Source organism: Oryza sativa, chromosome 9 (assembly GCF_034140825.1).
Source record: "Oryza sativa Japonica Group chromosome 9, ASM3414082v1".
Lineage (NCBI taxonomy): Eukaryota > Viridiplantae > Streptophyta > Magnoliopsida > Poales > Poaceae > Oryza > Oryza sativa.
The window spans coordinates 12,827,953-12,843,241 of NC_089043.1; the positions used below are offsets into that span (position 1 = coordinate 12,827,953).

The 15,289-nt window shown below is 41.8% G+C and overlaps 1 long non-coding RNA gene across 1 annotated transcript; it reads right to left on the bottom strand.

Moving 5' to 3' along the window:
• Positions 1-8,344: 8,344 nt before the first annotated feature.
• LOC136351895 (uncharacterized) lies at positions 8,345-10,605 on the bottom strand. The gene is made up of 3 exons (XR_010735170.1): positions 9,753-10,605; positions 8,918-9,057; positions 8,345-8,654 (listed from the first exon to the last, which is right to left on the bottom strand). It is a non-coding gene; the product is annotated as an uncharacterized lncRNA (long non-coding RNA).
• Positions 10,606-15,289: the final 4,684 nt, after the last annotated feature.

Genomic DNA, 15,289 nt, shown 5'->3' on the forward strand with positions numbered 1-15,289 from the left:
CACCACGGTATACAGACGGAAGACGTGACATAGTTTCCAACCCATCCTAGCCATAGACAAGAGTATCGACCCAATCCCACCTACGGCCGGGACCCCCGGGACAGGCAGGCAGGACTGAGCCCCTAGCAGCAGGACACCGGCCCTGTGCCATGACATCTCGACTACCGGGCCGCAGCTCGTGTAGCCTTCATTTGTCCTAGAGATGTCCATCGACCCCCGACTTCTTCCATCTCCATCCGTGTACTTTTGTTTATGACTAGACTGAGCCACAAACTAAGCCTTACCCACTAGACATGTGGAAGTACGGTAGTGCTTTGCAACAGAGGCCCGAAGACCGGTCCTTATATGGCCGAGGTGCTACCATCAAAACCATGCACCCCGAGCCCAGCCTAAAACCATTTTGGGGGTTTTGAATAGAGGGGGCGGTGTGAATCCAATTCCACCATACTCCAACAATTCCAAAGTGTCCAGGTGATATGAATATTCCCAAAGTCTAGAGTTGTAAAACCACCTAATGTTACCTAATTAAATAGCGAAGCATCTACCTAAAATTATACTAGTGGTACCATGAGTAGAGTGTCCACTAGTTGGGGTTTTGTTTATTCTAGGGTGAACAAGGAAATAATAACAATAACAATAATAATAAGGTCATAACAAAGGTAAATAGGCATGGCTAAATAAAACAGTGATAACGCGGGAATTTAAATAAAACGATAATGCAATAATTTAAATCAACATAATTTTACAAACTGGGATTCAATATGTTCAAAGATGATGTGACTTGCCTTGCTCGCTTTCCCAAACGTCGGCTTCAACCTCCACGAAGAGCGGATCATCCGAAGCTGCAGCGTCTACACGGCCAACGGAAAAGAAACGGCTTTTATTCTACTAAACTCCTTATAACAAGCAGAAACAAAGCACAAAAATGGGTTCTTGACTTCTTAAGGAAAAATTAGAGACTTGAACGGTCCAATTCCGAGTTCAAATGGCCAAGTTATGACCGTTTGAAGTTTATATGCTCTTTAAATGGATATTTACGAATTTCTTCATTTAAATTTTAATTTAAAAATCGGATTTATTGCGTCAGCCGAGGGGAGGGGCGCGCGGACCGGGTCCACGGGAGTGGGGCCCACGTGGCAGCCTCACGGTCCACGGTGGACCGGGTGCACGCGGCTTACGCCGGCCGGCGCCGTGGGTCCCACGCGTCAGCCGCACCCGAGGGCGCGGGCGACTGACGGCCGGGCCCCACATGGCAGCCGCGGGGCGCGCCCGAAGGCGGCCTCGCCGGCACAGCCGACGGGAGGCGACGCACCCGCGCCCCGATGGTCGCCGCCGGCGACCACCGGCGCGGCGGAGCGGCGCCCGAGAGAGGGGAGGGAAGGGGGAAGTGAAACGGCGGTCCACGGCTCACCCCGGGTCGACGGCGACGACGGGAACGGCGACCGGAACGGAGGAAGGCGGCGGCGCGGCTCGGGTCGACGAGGACGGCGGCGTTCCGGCGGTCGGCGGACGAAACGGAGGGGTGGACGAGGTCGGCGAGGTTGCGGCGAAGCCGAAGGGGGTGGCGCCGAAACGGGACAAGGTCCGAGGCGACGACGGCGGCGGACCGGAGCTCGGCGGCGACGGCGGAGAGAGAGGACGACGGCGCGAGCTCGATTCCGACGGGGAGAGAGAGCGGCGAGTGGCGGAAACGGTGGAGGGAGGCACGGGGAAGGTTTATATAGGATTGGGAGGGGGAGAGAGCGGCCGGACGAGGGGGAATCGGTCGCGGAAGATCCGGCCGCCATTGATGCGCCGGCGAAGTTTGCGGGAGTATTTCCAAACGAATCCGAGGGAGAGAGAGAGGGAAAAGTGGGGGGAAAGAGGGAGGGAATCACGGGGAGTGATTTCCCCCTCTTTATTGCGCGCGGGGGCGGCGGGATGCGGCGGAATCCGCGGCGGCGGCGGCGCTAGGGCACGGGCGAGGCGGCGGGTGCGGCGCGAGGTAGGGGATGACGGGTGGGCCCCACCCGTCAGCGAGGGTGGCGGGGGGGCCCGCCCGTCAGCGGCGCGCGCGCGGGGGAAGGCCGGATGGGCCGCGGGGGAGAGGAGAGAGAGGGAGGGAGCTGGGCCGAGCCGGCCCAAGAGGGAGAGGGGGAGGGAAAAGAAACTTTTTAGGGTTTTTCTTTTTATAAAACCTTTTTAACTTTGTTTATTTCTTCTTAATTATTATTTGTGCTCTGAAAATTCCACTAAAATTTATTTACGCATTTTAGGCTTTTAGGAAATATACAAAAATCCTCCAAGCCTTATTTGACTTTTAACTTTGCACATTTTAATTGTTGGAGGCTTTCACATGGATTTTACTTATTCTATGCATAATTTGAGAATGTATTTTAGAGTCGTTTTGGGACGCGACAGCTACCAATGAAGAGTGTTGCAGAACCGTGAAATGGGCCTTACGGAATAAATTGTTGTCTACCGTCATTATTGCTTTCCTTCCGAGAGTTCCCTTTCCCCGTAGTCTCCCTTCATGGCGTGATTCAGGTACCCCGATTGGACGAAGATCTTCGATAAATTCTACGCAAAATTCGATGACCTCCTCTGTTCCATAACCCTTGGCGATGCTTGCCTCTGGACGAGCACGGTTACGAACATACTTCTTCAGAACGCCCATGTACCTCTCGAAAGGAAACATGTTGTGTAGTTACACAGGCCCGATAATACTGATCTCTTTCACAAGGTGACAAAGCTGATGCGTCATTATATTGAAAAATGAAGGTGGAAATATCAACTCAAAACTGACGAGACATTGCACCACATCATTCTGAAGGGCTTCTAATCTATCCGGATCGATGACCTTCTACGAAATTGCGTTCATGAATGCACATAGCTTTGTTATTGTTGCCCGGACATTGTCTGGAAGGATACCCCTTATTACAACTGGTAGCAGTTGTGTCATCAACACGTGACAGTCATGAGACTTTAGGTTTGTGAACTTCTTCTCCTTCGTGCTTATTATTCGCTTGATATTCGTGGAGTATCCAGACGGTACCTTTATGCTCTCTAAGCATTCAAACATACTTTCCTTCTCTGCCTTGCTAAGAGTGTAGCTGGCTAGACTCAAGTAATGGCTTCCTTTCTCCTTTGGTTCCGGGTGAAGGTCGCCGCGTTGATCCATATGCTTCAGATCATTACGTGCTTCCAGTGTATCTTTCGACTTTCCGTATACACCTAGGAAGCCAAAAAGGTTTACGCAAAGGTTCTTAGTGAGGTGCATCACGTCGATTGCATGGCGTACGTCCAAGAATTCCCAATAGGGTAACTCCCAAAATATATAGTTCTTTTTCCACATCGCCGCGTGACCATCTTCGCTCTCTATAGGCTGGCTTCCAGGCCCCTTTAAGATCACTACTTTAAGATCTTTAACCATAGCAAACACTGTTTTCCCGTTGTGATGTTTAGGCTTCGTACGGTGGTCAGCTTTATGTTCGAAGTGCTTGCCTTTCTTCCGTACCGGGTGGTTTGCTGCAAGGAATCGACGATGACCCATGTATACAACCTTCCTACAGTGCTTAAGATACGTACTTTCTGTTTCATCCATACAGTGAGTGCAAGCCTTGTACCCCTTGTTGGACTGTCCGGATAGGTTGCTAAGTACAGGCCAATCGTTGATGGTTATGAACAGCAGCGCTCGTATGTTAAACTCCTCCTGTTTGTCCTCGCCCCACACGGGGACACCTTCCTTCTTCCACAACAGCTTAAGATCTTTGACCAGTGGTCTTAGGTACACATCGATGTCGTTACCAAGTTGCTTGGGGCCTTGAATAATAATCGGCATCATTATGTACTTCCTCTTCATGCATAGCCAGGGGGGAGGTTGTAGATACACATCATAACGGGCCAAGTGCTATGGCCGCTGCTCATCTCTCCAAAAGGATTCATGCCATCTGTACTCAAACCAAACCGTATGTTTCGTGTGTCCTTTCCAAATTCTTTAAATTTTCTGTCTATGTTTCGCCACTACGAACCATCGACGGGGTGTCTCAGCATCCCGTCATGTTGACGCTTTTCAGCGTGCCATCGCATCATTCTAGCATTCCCCTTGTTCCTGATCAAACGCCTTATCCGTGGTATTATAGGGAAATACCACATCACCTTAGCAGGAATTCTCTTCTTTGTTAGCTGCCCGTCAACTTCTCCTGGATCGTCTCGTCTAATCTTGTATCATAGTGCTTTGCAAATAGGGCATGCTTCTAGGTTCTCATACTCCTCACCGCGATATAGGATACAATCATTCGAACATGCGTGAATCTTCTGAACTTCCAGTCCTAGCGGGCAGACTATCTTCTTAGCCTCGTACGTTGTCTCGGGCAATTTGTTTCCCTTCGGAAGAATGTTCTTGACGAGTTTCAATAAATCGCCAAATGCCTTGTCACTAACCCCATTTTTTGCCTTCCATTGCAAGAACTCCAGAGTGGTATCCAACTTTTTGTGCCCCTGCTCGCAACCTGGGTACAACGAAGTTCTGTGGTCCTCTAACATCTTGTCCAATTTATGGGCTCCCTTTTCACTTTCGCAGTCCTCCTTGGCGTCCTGCAACATCTGACCAAGATCATCCGCAACGTCGTTACCATCAGCATCCCTTTCCTCCTCGCCCGTTTGATTTCCTTCAAATCCAACGTACTGAGCAAAGTCCGGAATAATGTCGTCTTCCACTTCATCTTCTTCCATTTCAACACCTTGCTCTCCGTGGGATGTCCAACAATTATAGCTTGGCATGAACCCCGACTCAAACAAGTGGAAATGAATAGTCCTGGATGTAGAATACTCCTTCTGATTCTTACACTTATTGCATGGACAACAAATAAAACCCCTTTGCCTGTTAGCTTCGGCCACTCTCAAAAAATAGTGCACGCCGTCAATAAACTCTTAGGACCGCCGGTCAGCGTACATCCATTGCCGATCCATCTACATGAGTCGAAAAAAAATCGTACAAAAATAATTATTCTTACAATAATGACAGTCATACAATAATTATAAGATAATTACAAACTGTTTCAACAGTCATACAATAATGACATATCATTATTCATACAAAAATCATAAAATATTACACCAAATAATTCTTATTTACTATTTCTAAAGTTTTAAACTAATTTTAATGTGTTTTACTTCTTTTAATTTTCATTTTAGTTTGTTTTCTAGTATTCAAGATTAACTTTTGCTATAGTTTTCCTTCTCAACTATTTTATAAAACCTTCTTTAGCAAATCAACTAAATTTCTATATATTCTTTCTTCCCCACACAAATTTTCTCCCTCATCAACTTACAACTAAATTTTGGAGACAAAAAAGTGTGCAAAACATAGCTGCAAATGTAATATGACAAAAAAACATTGGAGGATGAAGTTGCAAACCTTTTAGGCACCTCCGATTTGTATGTAATCACCAAAATAAATTCATTAGAAATTTTGGCATGACCTCCCCTCTTTTTTGAAGAAATTTTGAAGCTTGCTCGGGCAGCTGGAGGAGGAAGAAGACATATATATAGGGGTGGGACTTTAGTCCCAGTTGGTGTTACCAACCGGGTTTAAAGATCCCCGAGATCTTTAGTTCCGGTTGGTATTAACAACCGGGACTAAAATTACGATCTTTAGTCCCGGTTGGTGTTACCAACCGGGACTAAAGATCCCGGGGGGCCTTACAGGCCCTGACAGCATTTGAACCGGGACTAAAGATGATCTTACCAACCGGGACTAAAGATCAAATATGCCCGTTACCCTTTTTAACCGGGACTAAAGATCATCTTTAGCCCCGGTTTTTATTGCATCCGGGACTATTGTGGAATTCGGCCGACCGACAAAAGATGGTTTCTCCACCAGTGTCACGAGGACTTGCTTTTAGTGCAAGATGGGCACGTGTCACTATAGGACCTAGGGTGCACGTGCACTCGAGTGCAAACACTCCAATTCCTATATATATATATATATATATATATATATATATATATATATATATATATATATATATATATATATATATATATATATATATATATATATATATATATATATATATATATATATATATATATATATATATATATATAGAGGGTAAGACTATTCTACACCCCCAGAGCGCTCGCTCCTCCTCTCCCCTTTTTTTTCTCTCGATCCCACCTCCACCCCTCCCCAAAAATTTGCCTTCAATGGGAATAGAACTCAAGACCTTCAACTCAAATTACCACATGGCACTAACCAATAGGCTATTTCTTAGTTGTGATAGAGTTTTCTTAGTAAAAACTTGTCTTCTCATACATCATGAAATATAGTAGCGCGTCCGATTACTACAAATATATAGGTTCTTATTATAGCCAAGTGACTAGTATTGCTGGGTAAAGCCTCACATACTAACAAAAGTAGAAGTGTTACTACACAATATGTGCATGTTACCACTTTCAAGTAGCTATGTTACTGCACGACAATTGTAGTTTTACTATGTCATTTTGACGAGATGAAGATCGAATAGGTGGGCTATATGTAAAGTCTGTAGGTGGCTTTGAGCGATGTCTGATTGATGTAGGAGCATTTTGAATAATTTTATACATTTGGTAAAAACCATGTTACTACATGTATATGCCCCTGTTACTGCAAGGTACACATTCTGTTACTGCATGTGGAGGGTTAAAGTTCAAAGTGCCAATCTTTGAAAAGCAATATCTCACAATATATATATATATATATATATATATATATATATATATATATATATATATATATATATATATATATATATATATATATATATATATATATATATATATATATATATATATATATAATTTTTTAAAATCGTTCCTACCATGATGCTATAGTGTTACTGCATGTAGAGGCTTAAACTTCAAAATGCATCTACGTACTCCCCTCTTCAAGAAACCGTTCTTCCTCCCTCTTCTCAAGAAAACTGGTTTCCTCCCACCAATATAGTGTTACTGCATGTGTAAGATATGATAGTAATATTGTGGTGAATTACATTAAATCAGGAATTGAAACAAAAATATATAGGTTAAAAGTCTGAGATGCTAACCATATACTTGTTCCTGCACAAAAGTAAAAGTGTTACTGCATGAAAGGTACACGTTACCACGTGTTTATGCAGTAACACTACCCAAAAAATACAGTAAAACACAGTGTAGTAACATCGTGATGTGATTATAGTAACGTACAACAGACAAGTAGTAACAAGTAATAGTATAGTATTACTACTTGTGGAGAGACAAATTGCAAAAAAGTCACGCTTTGAAGAACAATATCTCCCAAGTGATGTAAGGTTTTTTAAAACCATTTGCACCATGATGCTAGAAAAAAAGAGCTTATCAAAAGTAGATCCGTCATGACTATATTTCAACTATATTTTAATACTGTTACTGCACGTAAGACACAGCGTTACTGCACAGTGGTCGTCGTATTACTGCACCGTCCTGGGACGAGAGCTGAGAAGAGGTGGGTGGTGGGGGGAGTTAGTAGGCGGGTTTGACCGGTGGGAGGGGCCTTTGACCGAGGTGGGAGGTGGGTTTTGGGCCTTGGTAAGGAGGGGGAAGTGGGTGTAACCCTTGGGAGGGAGGGGGCGTATAGAATAGCTATTCTATACCCGGGTGTAGAATAGTTTCTCGCTCTCTCTCTCTATATATATAGGGACGCGCTAAACCGCACCCAGGTTGCGCTATAACTAAACTACTCCCCTCACAGCAACCCCCCACCCCACCCTTACCCCCCTTCCCCCCCCCCCCCCACCATCCCGCACAAACTCCCCCATCCCTATTCTTTCGTTAAGTAAATCAATTACTATCAGCGGTTTTAGTTCGATAAGTAAACAAGTTACTATAGAACTAACCCACACCTTTTTTCTTTCCTCCCGCACTTCTTTCGTGATTGTTCCATTAGTAACAAGATTACCGAGTCTATGAGTCTATCAGCCTATGAGTAAATGTGTTACTTACATTCTATTAGCCTATGAGTAAATGTGTTACTTATATTTCCGCGCTCCCAATTGATTCCTTCTCTCAGTAAATGGATTACTCCCAAGTTATTTTCAGCCCATTCTCCATTGGTTCTTTCTATCAGGAAATAAATTACTCTCTGGTTGTTCTCAGCTCCTCTCTTAGTAAATAAATTACTTAGGATAGTAGTACTCCCAATTGGTTCTCATACCTTCTCGCAGTAAATAAATTACTTATAATAGAGAACACCTTCTTGCAGTAAATAAATTACTTACAATTAACGTATAGGCATCGGTACACGATTTCTCTGATGGTAAATAAATTACTATTATACCGATGGTTCTCAACATAACATATTGTGCTTGCCACAAAATTTTTTTTAGTAACCAACTTACTATTAAACCAATGGTTCTCTACACATTGTCTCTTAATAACTAAATTACTATTACATCGATGGTTCTCAACATACTGATCTTGCCCGTATCATCATTACCGGACAAATTTGCATAAGCCAAGAGAAGTCCTTATATTGGCCGAAGATGGACACACATGTATCGGCACAAAAACAATCTAGACGTTGCTGCTCCAATTGCATCGGCAGAGGATGAATCATAGCCGACAATGGCACATGTGCCAACAACTTCAGTAGTTTTGTTTGGAGGCCTTGTCCCAGCCTGCAATCAAACATTGTGCAATTCAGCGAAATCGGAACCAAGATCAATCAATATTCCCACACTTGAGAACAGAGAGGAACTAAAGCATCACTGCGTACCCAAGACGTGGAATTAAACCTACCCAAAAAAATGAAATGCAAGAAAGAGACTAGTACTAAACTACCGGTGAAATACTAAGACTTAAATCCTATATTCAACAACAATGGATCGATCGCGCATAAAATGTTAGGATTTTAGACGGGAAGAAAAAACGTAATTTTTACCATGCCGCAAGTCGTCATTGGTACTCCTTGAGCCCTGCAGCAGAGTCTCTACTCCGCTGGCGCATCCACAAGCTCTACTTTAAGCACCCGTTGTGCGGAGGTGGAGCACGAGCATGTATTGCCGCTGACATGCTCCAATCCTGGACAAAACAAGCTCCATTCTTAGAAACTATGATACATCAAAAATTAATAATAACGAAAAGACATATATAGAAAAGAATAACGAACAGCAGGAAGAGAGAATATGTGCCAAATGCAGCCTCAATCTGAAGAAAATAAAATTTAGAACTGATGAGTCTATGCTGCTTTATTTACAGGAATACACTCCATTAGAATGATGTCTCATGTTCACATGAATGTTAAATTAAGAGCCAAAATTCTAATTGACACATTATCAGTTTGCCAAGATAAATCCATATAAAGTGTGCAAAATGTACGACATGAAACATTTAGACTGTCCATGTCAAATGAACCAAGGATCCTATATCTTCAGAGATCACCCGGATATCATTGAGGTCAAGAGAAAAGTTCAATTTGGCAGTCAGTAAAGATCTGTTTCTAGGGAACATATTATTATGCATAAAAATGATACTAATCAAATAGACTTGTGTTAGATTTTTCACGATACCAATGCCCAATTGAAAAAAAATGATATGGAAATTATTCATGGATGAAAGCTCCCTTGGTGTCCTTGATCCGCACCTACGGAACTAGTGAAGGAAATGCCATATGCACAGAAGCAATTAGAACAACAATCTCAATCCTCTGAATATGAAAAAAAAAAGGCATACTTAGGCATAAAAAAAATTTCAGTATGTGCCCAGTGGCAAAACACCTGCACGAAGAACAGGGATTTGTGCCAGTAGACTGAACAATGAAGGTCTCAATGTACATCGCTGTCAGTATAATCCTCATCTGCATTGATGCTGCATCCGGATTCTCACTCTGCCCCTGCGAAAAAAAGGCATATCTTGTCTTTAGTCATGTCTAGTTATAAACACTAAACTAAAACCTGGGAAAATTGCAACCAGAAAGCATAGAAGATTGAATCGAGAAGAAAAACCACAATGAATCTGAACAGCGTGGGGAAAAAGGCCTGATCACCGATCATGCAAACATGAAAAAACAAAAACGAAAAAAAGAGAGGGAATAGATCGGATTGGCATGGCAGCACCAAAGACACTATCCCTCTCATGAGGGATGCAGACTCCAATCGCGCAGACGAGTTCGGGGTTGTCGATGGTGTTGCTTGTGAAGGAACGCAGACGGTGCCGGCCCTCCTCCTCCTTTGCTCGCACCAACAACTTGTGCAAATCCAATCCAAATGCTGCTGCTACACCTCCTCAGCATCCTCCACAGGCGGCGGACGAGGGCAGCAGGCGTGGGCGATGGTGGCGATCTGGCAGCCGCCGACGAGGACGAAGGACGTTGGCTCCTCCGTATAGCTCGCCAACATGGAGCAGATCGGCAAGGGCCGGTCGGGAGGGCGTGGGGAGGAGCTCGAAGTGGCGGCGGCGGCGGCGGCGGAAGGGAAGCCAGTGGAGGCCATGGGCAGAAAAAAGGCAGGCGCCCGTTGTCGTGGAGCTTGCCTCCAAATCCAGGCGGCACGGTGGCCTCTCCCCGGCGCTGCCTTTTCTCGAATCGCCGTCGGCAACCTTCCCGTTCCAGATCCAAAAAAATCGAAAGAAATTAACAAAAAAAAAATTGAGTGTATTAAATCCTATATATAGGAGGAAGTTTAGTAGTAAAAGAATTACTATTGTATATGGGGGAAGGGGAGGAGGTTGGGGGTACAGGGAGGGGGTGGGGTGTAGGGATGAAAACGGATCGGAAACGGACGGAAACTAGCTTTATCATATTCGTTTTCATATATTTTTTTTGGAATCGGAATCGGAATCGAAAACTCGGATACGGAAATGAAATAGAATATTATCGAATACAGATACGGAGCGAATACGAGACGGAACGAATACGGTAGCGAATATTTACCAGTATATAAAAAACCCCTCAAATTGAGTTTCTTGATCAAGGAAGAGATATCGCTTATTATTTTAGTTCAACATCTCCAACATTTATATCATCAATTTTATAGACGGTCCCACAATCGTATGTGAAAATCGATTTTCATGGCTGTTCCTCTAAGAGATCCATATGCAAATATGATTATCATTTTCTATTCCCAAGACCTTTTACTAGACGTATAACTTACTTACCATTGTATAAATTGGAGATTTTATTTATTTTACTTCACATCTTCGAAACTTAATGTTTGTATCATACTTTAAATGTTTTCAAATATAAATATTATAAACTACAAAGTGGTAGATCCCATTGAGCTCTACAACTTTGATATGGAACACATCTCCATCAGATGTCATTGAATTGTAGATCTGAGATTTTGTAAAAATTAATATGGTATATACAATGAATATTTAGACCCATAAATGACCTCAAATAATAAAATAGTCAATTAGAAAGTTGTAGATCTCATCGAGCTCTACAATGTTGATATAAAGTTTGATTTCATCTGATTCCGTATGAAAAAGTTATGTATATATACATGTTTTTTATATAATTTGCTCAATAACTGTGGATATCCGAAAAAAATTCTGGATAGTTTCCGACCGTTTTCCGATTCCGACGGATAGTACCCTTACTGTATTTGTTTTCGTTTCCGAGAAAAAAATATCCGAATTCGTTTCCGAATCCAAGAATTTCCGGATAATTCCGACCAAAACTATCCGAATCCGAAAAATGGTCCGGACGGATGGAAACTATCCGAACCAGTTTCATCCCTAGTAGGGTGGGTGGGGGTAGGGGGTGGGTTGCATTTTAATACAATGCACCCCATATGTAGTATAGTATCTCCATACACACACACACCCGGGGTATAGAATACCCCCCTCCCTCTCAAGGGCCACACCCACCTCCCCCTTCTTTCCAAGACCCAAAAACCACCTCCCACCTCGGTCAAACACTGGTCATAGCCCCCTCCCGCCGGTTAAAGCTCAGTCAAACCTGCCTACTAACTCCCCTCACCACCCACCTCTTCTCAGCTCTCGTCTCGCGAAACTGTGCAGTAACGCGACGGTCACCGTGTAGTAACACTGTGTTTTACGTGCAGTAACAACGCTCAAATATAATTGAAATATAGTCATGACGGATCTACTTTTGATAAGCATTTTTTTTCTAGCATCATGGTGCAAACAATTTTAAAAAAACCATACATGACATCAGAGATATTGTTCTTAAAAGCTTTTCTTTCTGGAATTTGACTCTCCACAAGTAGTAATACAATAGCATTACTTGTTACTATTGTACGTTACTACAGTTCTATCACAACGTTACTATAAGAGTCTAGTAAAGACAATAAGCTTTGCAGTAACAAAGTGTCTTGCATTTCTTGAATAGTATTACTACATAAACTAGGAATTGAAAGAAAAATATATGGGTTAAAGCCTCACATACTAACTATATACTTGTTACTGCACAAAAGTAGAAGTGTTACTAAACAATAGGTACATGTTACCACTTCTAAGTAGCTATGTTACTGCATGATAAATGTAGTGTTACTATATCATTTTTACGAGATGAAAATCGAATAGGTGAGCCATAGGTAAAGTTTGTAGGTGGCTTTGAGCAAGGTTTAATTGATGTAGGAGTGTTTTGAATAATTTTATATAATTGGTAAAACCATGTTACTGTAAATTACATATTCTGTTACTGCATGTGGAGAGTTAAAGTTCAAAATGTCAATCTTTGAAAAGCAATATCTCACAAGATATGTATTATTTTTTTAAACCGTTTCCACCATGATGTTATAGTGTTACTGCATGTGGAGGGTTAAACTCCAAAATGCATCTACGTACTCCCCTCCTCAAGAACTGTTCTTTCTCCCTCTTCTCAAGAAAATTGGTCTCGTCCCTCTAATATAATGTTACTGCATGCAAATGACGTTATTGCACTTTTGACCGTAATATTATGGTGAATTGCAGTAATTTAGGAATTGAAACAAAAATATATGGGTTAAAAGCCTCAGATGTTAATCATATACTTGTTACTGCACAAAAGTAAAAGTGTTACTGCACGACAATTACACGTTACCACGTGTTTATGCAGTAACACTACTTAAAAAATATAGTTAGATGCTTTGTTACTGCAAAACTTATAGTCTTGCAGTAACGTTATCAAGTAATTGCAGTAACACACACTATGTTATGTGAAACTTATAATTGTTACTACATCTTGTAGTAACGATATGATGTGATTGCAGTAACGCAAAACAGATAGTAGTAAGACTTTTGATATAGTATTACTACTTGTGGAGAGTTAAATCTTCGAAAACAAATCTTTGAAGGGTAATATCTCTCACACCATGTACTATTTTTAAAAACCGTTTGCATCATGATGTTCGAAAAAAAGTGCTTACCAAAAGTAGATCCATCATGAGTATATTGTGACTAAATTTTAATTTTGTTACTGCAAGTAAAATATAGTGTTACTACACGATGAACAACACGTTACTACGTCATTCCGAGACGAGAGCTAAGAAGAGAGAGGGTGGTGGGGAAAGTCACTAGCGGGTTTGACCAAGATTTGACCGACGTGTGGGACCTTTGACTGGCCTTTGACCAAGGTGGGAGGTGGGTTTTGGGCCCTTGGGAGGAGAGGAGGTGGGTTGGAGGGAGGGGGGTATAGAATAGTTTATATATATAGATACACACACTCCCTCCCAAGGACCAAACCCACCTCCCACCTCAGTCAAAGGTCAATCAAAGAACCCCCACATTAGTCAAAGCCTGGTCAAACCGCCTACCAACTCCCCCCACCACCCACCTCTTCTTAGCTCTCGTCTCGAGGAACGGTACAGTAATGCGACAACTATCGTGTAGTAACGATGTGTCTTACGTGCAGTAACAACATTCAAATTTAGTTAAAATATAGTCATGATGGATCTACTTTTGATAAGCACTTTTTTCTAACATCGTGGTGCAAACGGTTTAAAAAAATCATACATCACGTGAGAAATATTATTCTTCAAAGCTTAGGTATTTTGGATCTTGACTCTCCACAAGTAGTAATATAATAGCATTACTACTCGTTACTTCTATCTGTTATGCATTACTACAATCCCATCGCGGCGTTACTATAAGTGTACAATAAAGACTATAAGTTTTGTAGCAACAATTCATCTTACTGCAATTCTTGAATAGTGTTACTGCATAAACATGTGGTAACGTGTACATGCCATGTAGTAACACTTCCACTTTATGCGGTAACAAGTATATTTAGCATGTGAGACTTTTAACCTATATTTTTTTATTTCTGGTTTACTACAATTTCACCACGATTTTACTGCCAAAGGTGCAGTAACGTTCTATATGTTCTATAGTAACACTGTAGTTCTTGGATAGTGTTACTGCATAAACATGCGGTAATGTATAACTGTTACGTGGTAACGTGTATATGCCATGCAGTAACACTTTTACTTTTGTGCAGTAACAAGTATATGGTTAGCATATGATACTTTGAACCTATATATTTTTTGTTTCAATTCCTGATTTACTGCAATTCACCATAGTATTACTGTCAAAAGTACAGTAACATCATATACATGCATGCAATAACACTATATTGGAGGGAGGAGACCAGTTTTCTTGAGAAGAGGGAGGAAGAACGGTTTCTTGAGGAGGAGAGTATATAGATGCATTTTCAAGTTCTACCCTCCACATGCAGTAATACTATAGCATCATTGTGAAAATGGTTTTAAAAAACAATACATATCTAGCGAGATATTGCTTTTCAAATATTGGCATTTTGAACTTTAACCCTCTACATGTAGTAGCAGAATGTGTAATTTACAGTAATAAGGGCATGTAACATAGTTTTACGAAATATATAAAGTTTCTTTTCTGTTTTGTAGTTTTTTATCGTAAGTAAGTACGTTCTTTTTTTTAATTAAACAGTACCTTAAGGAACCTTTAGTATTTTCCAATTACGTACCGATGGTAATTTTTTTCCGGTATAAACGGCATCTATGCACAGGAAGGATAAACTAAGAGAAAACAAATAGATCTAATCTAATGGTCTAAAATAACGGGTCCACCAATTTAAATGAAAATCGACGGTGAGATTATAAAATGTTACGTGGCGATCTAGTAACGTTTGTAGGAGCGCCACGTGGCAGCTTAGGAGTTTTTATAGGAAAATTAATGGACTTTTAATATATAATAGATTGATAGATAGATAGATAGATATGAGATTGCTAGTATCTGTAAGTTAATCAATTATGCGTTCCAGCAGCTCACAAGCAAGACCACATAAACGTCCCATAAAAACAGAAATGAAAAGAAACAGAAGGCAAAGACCACA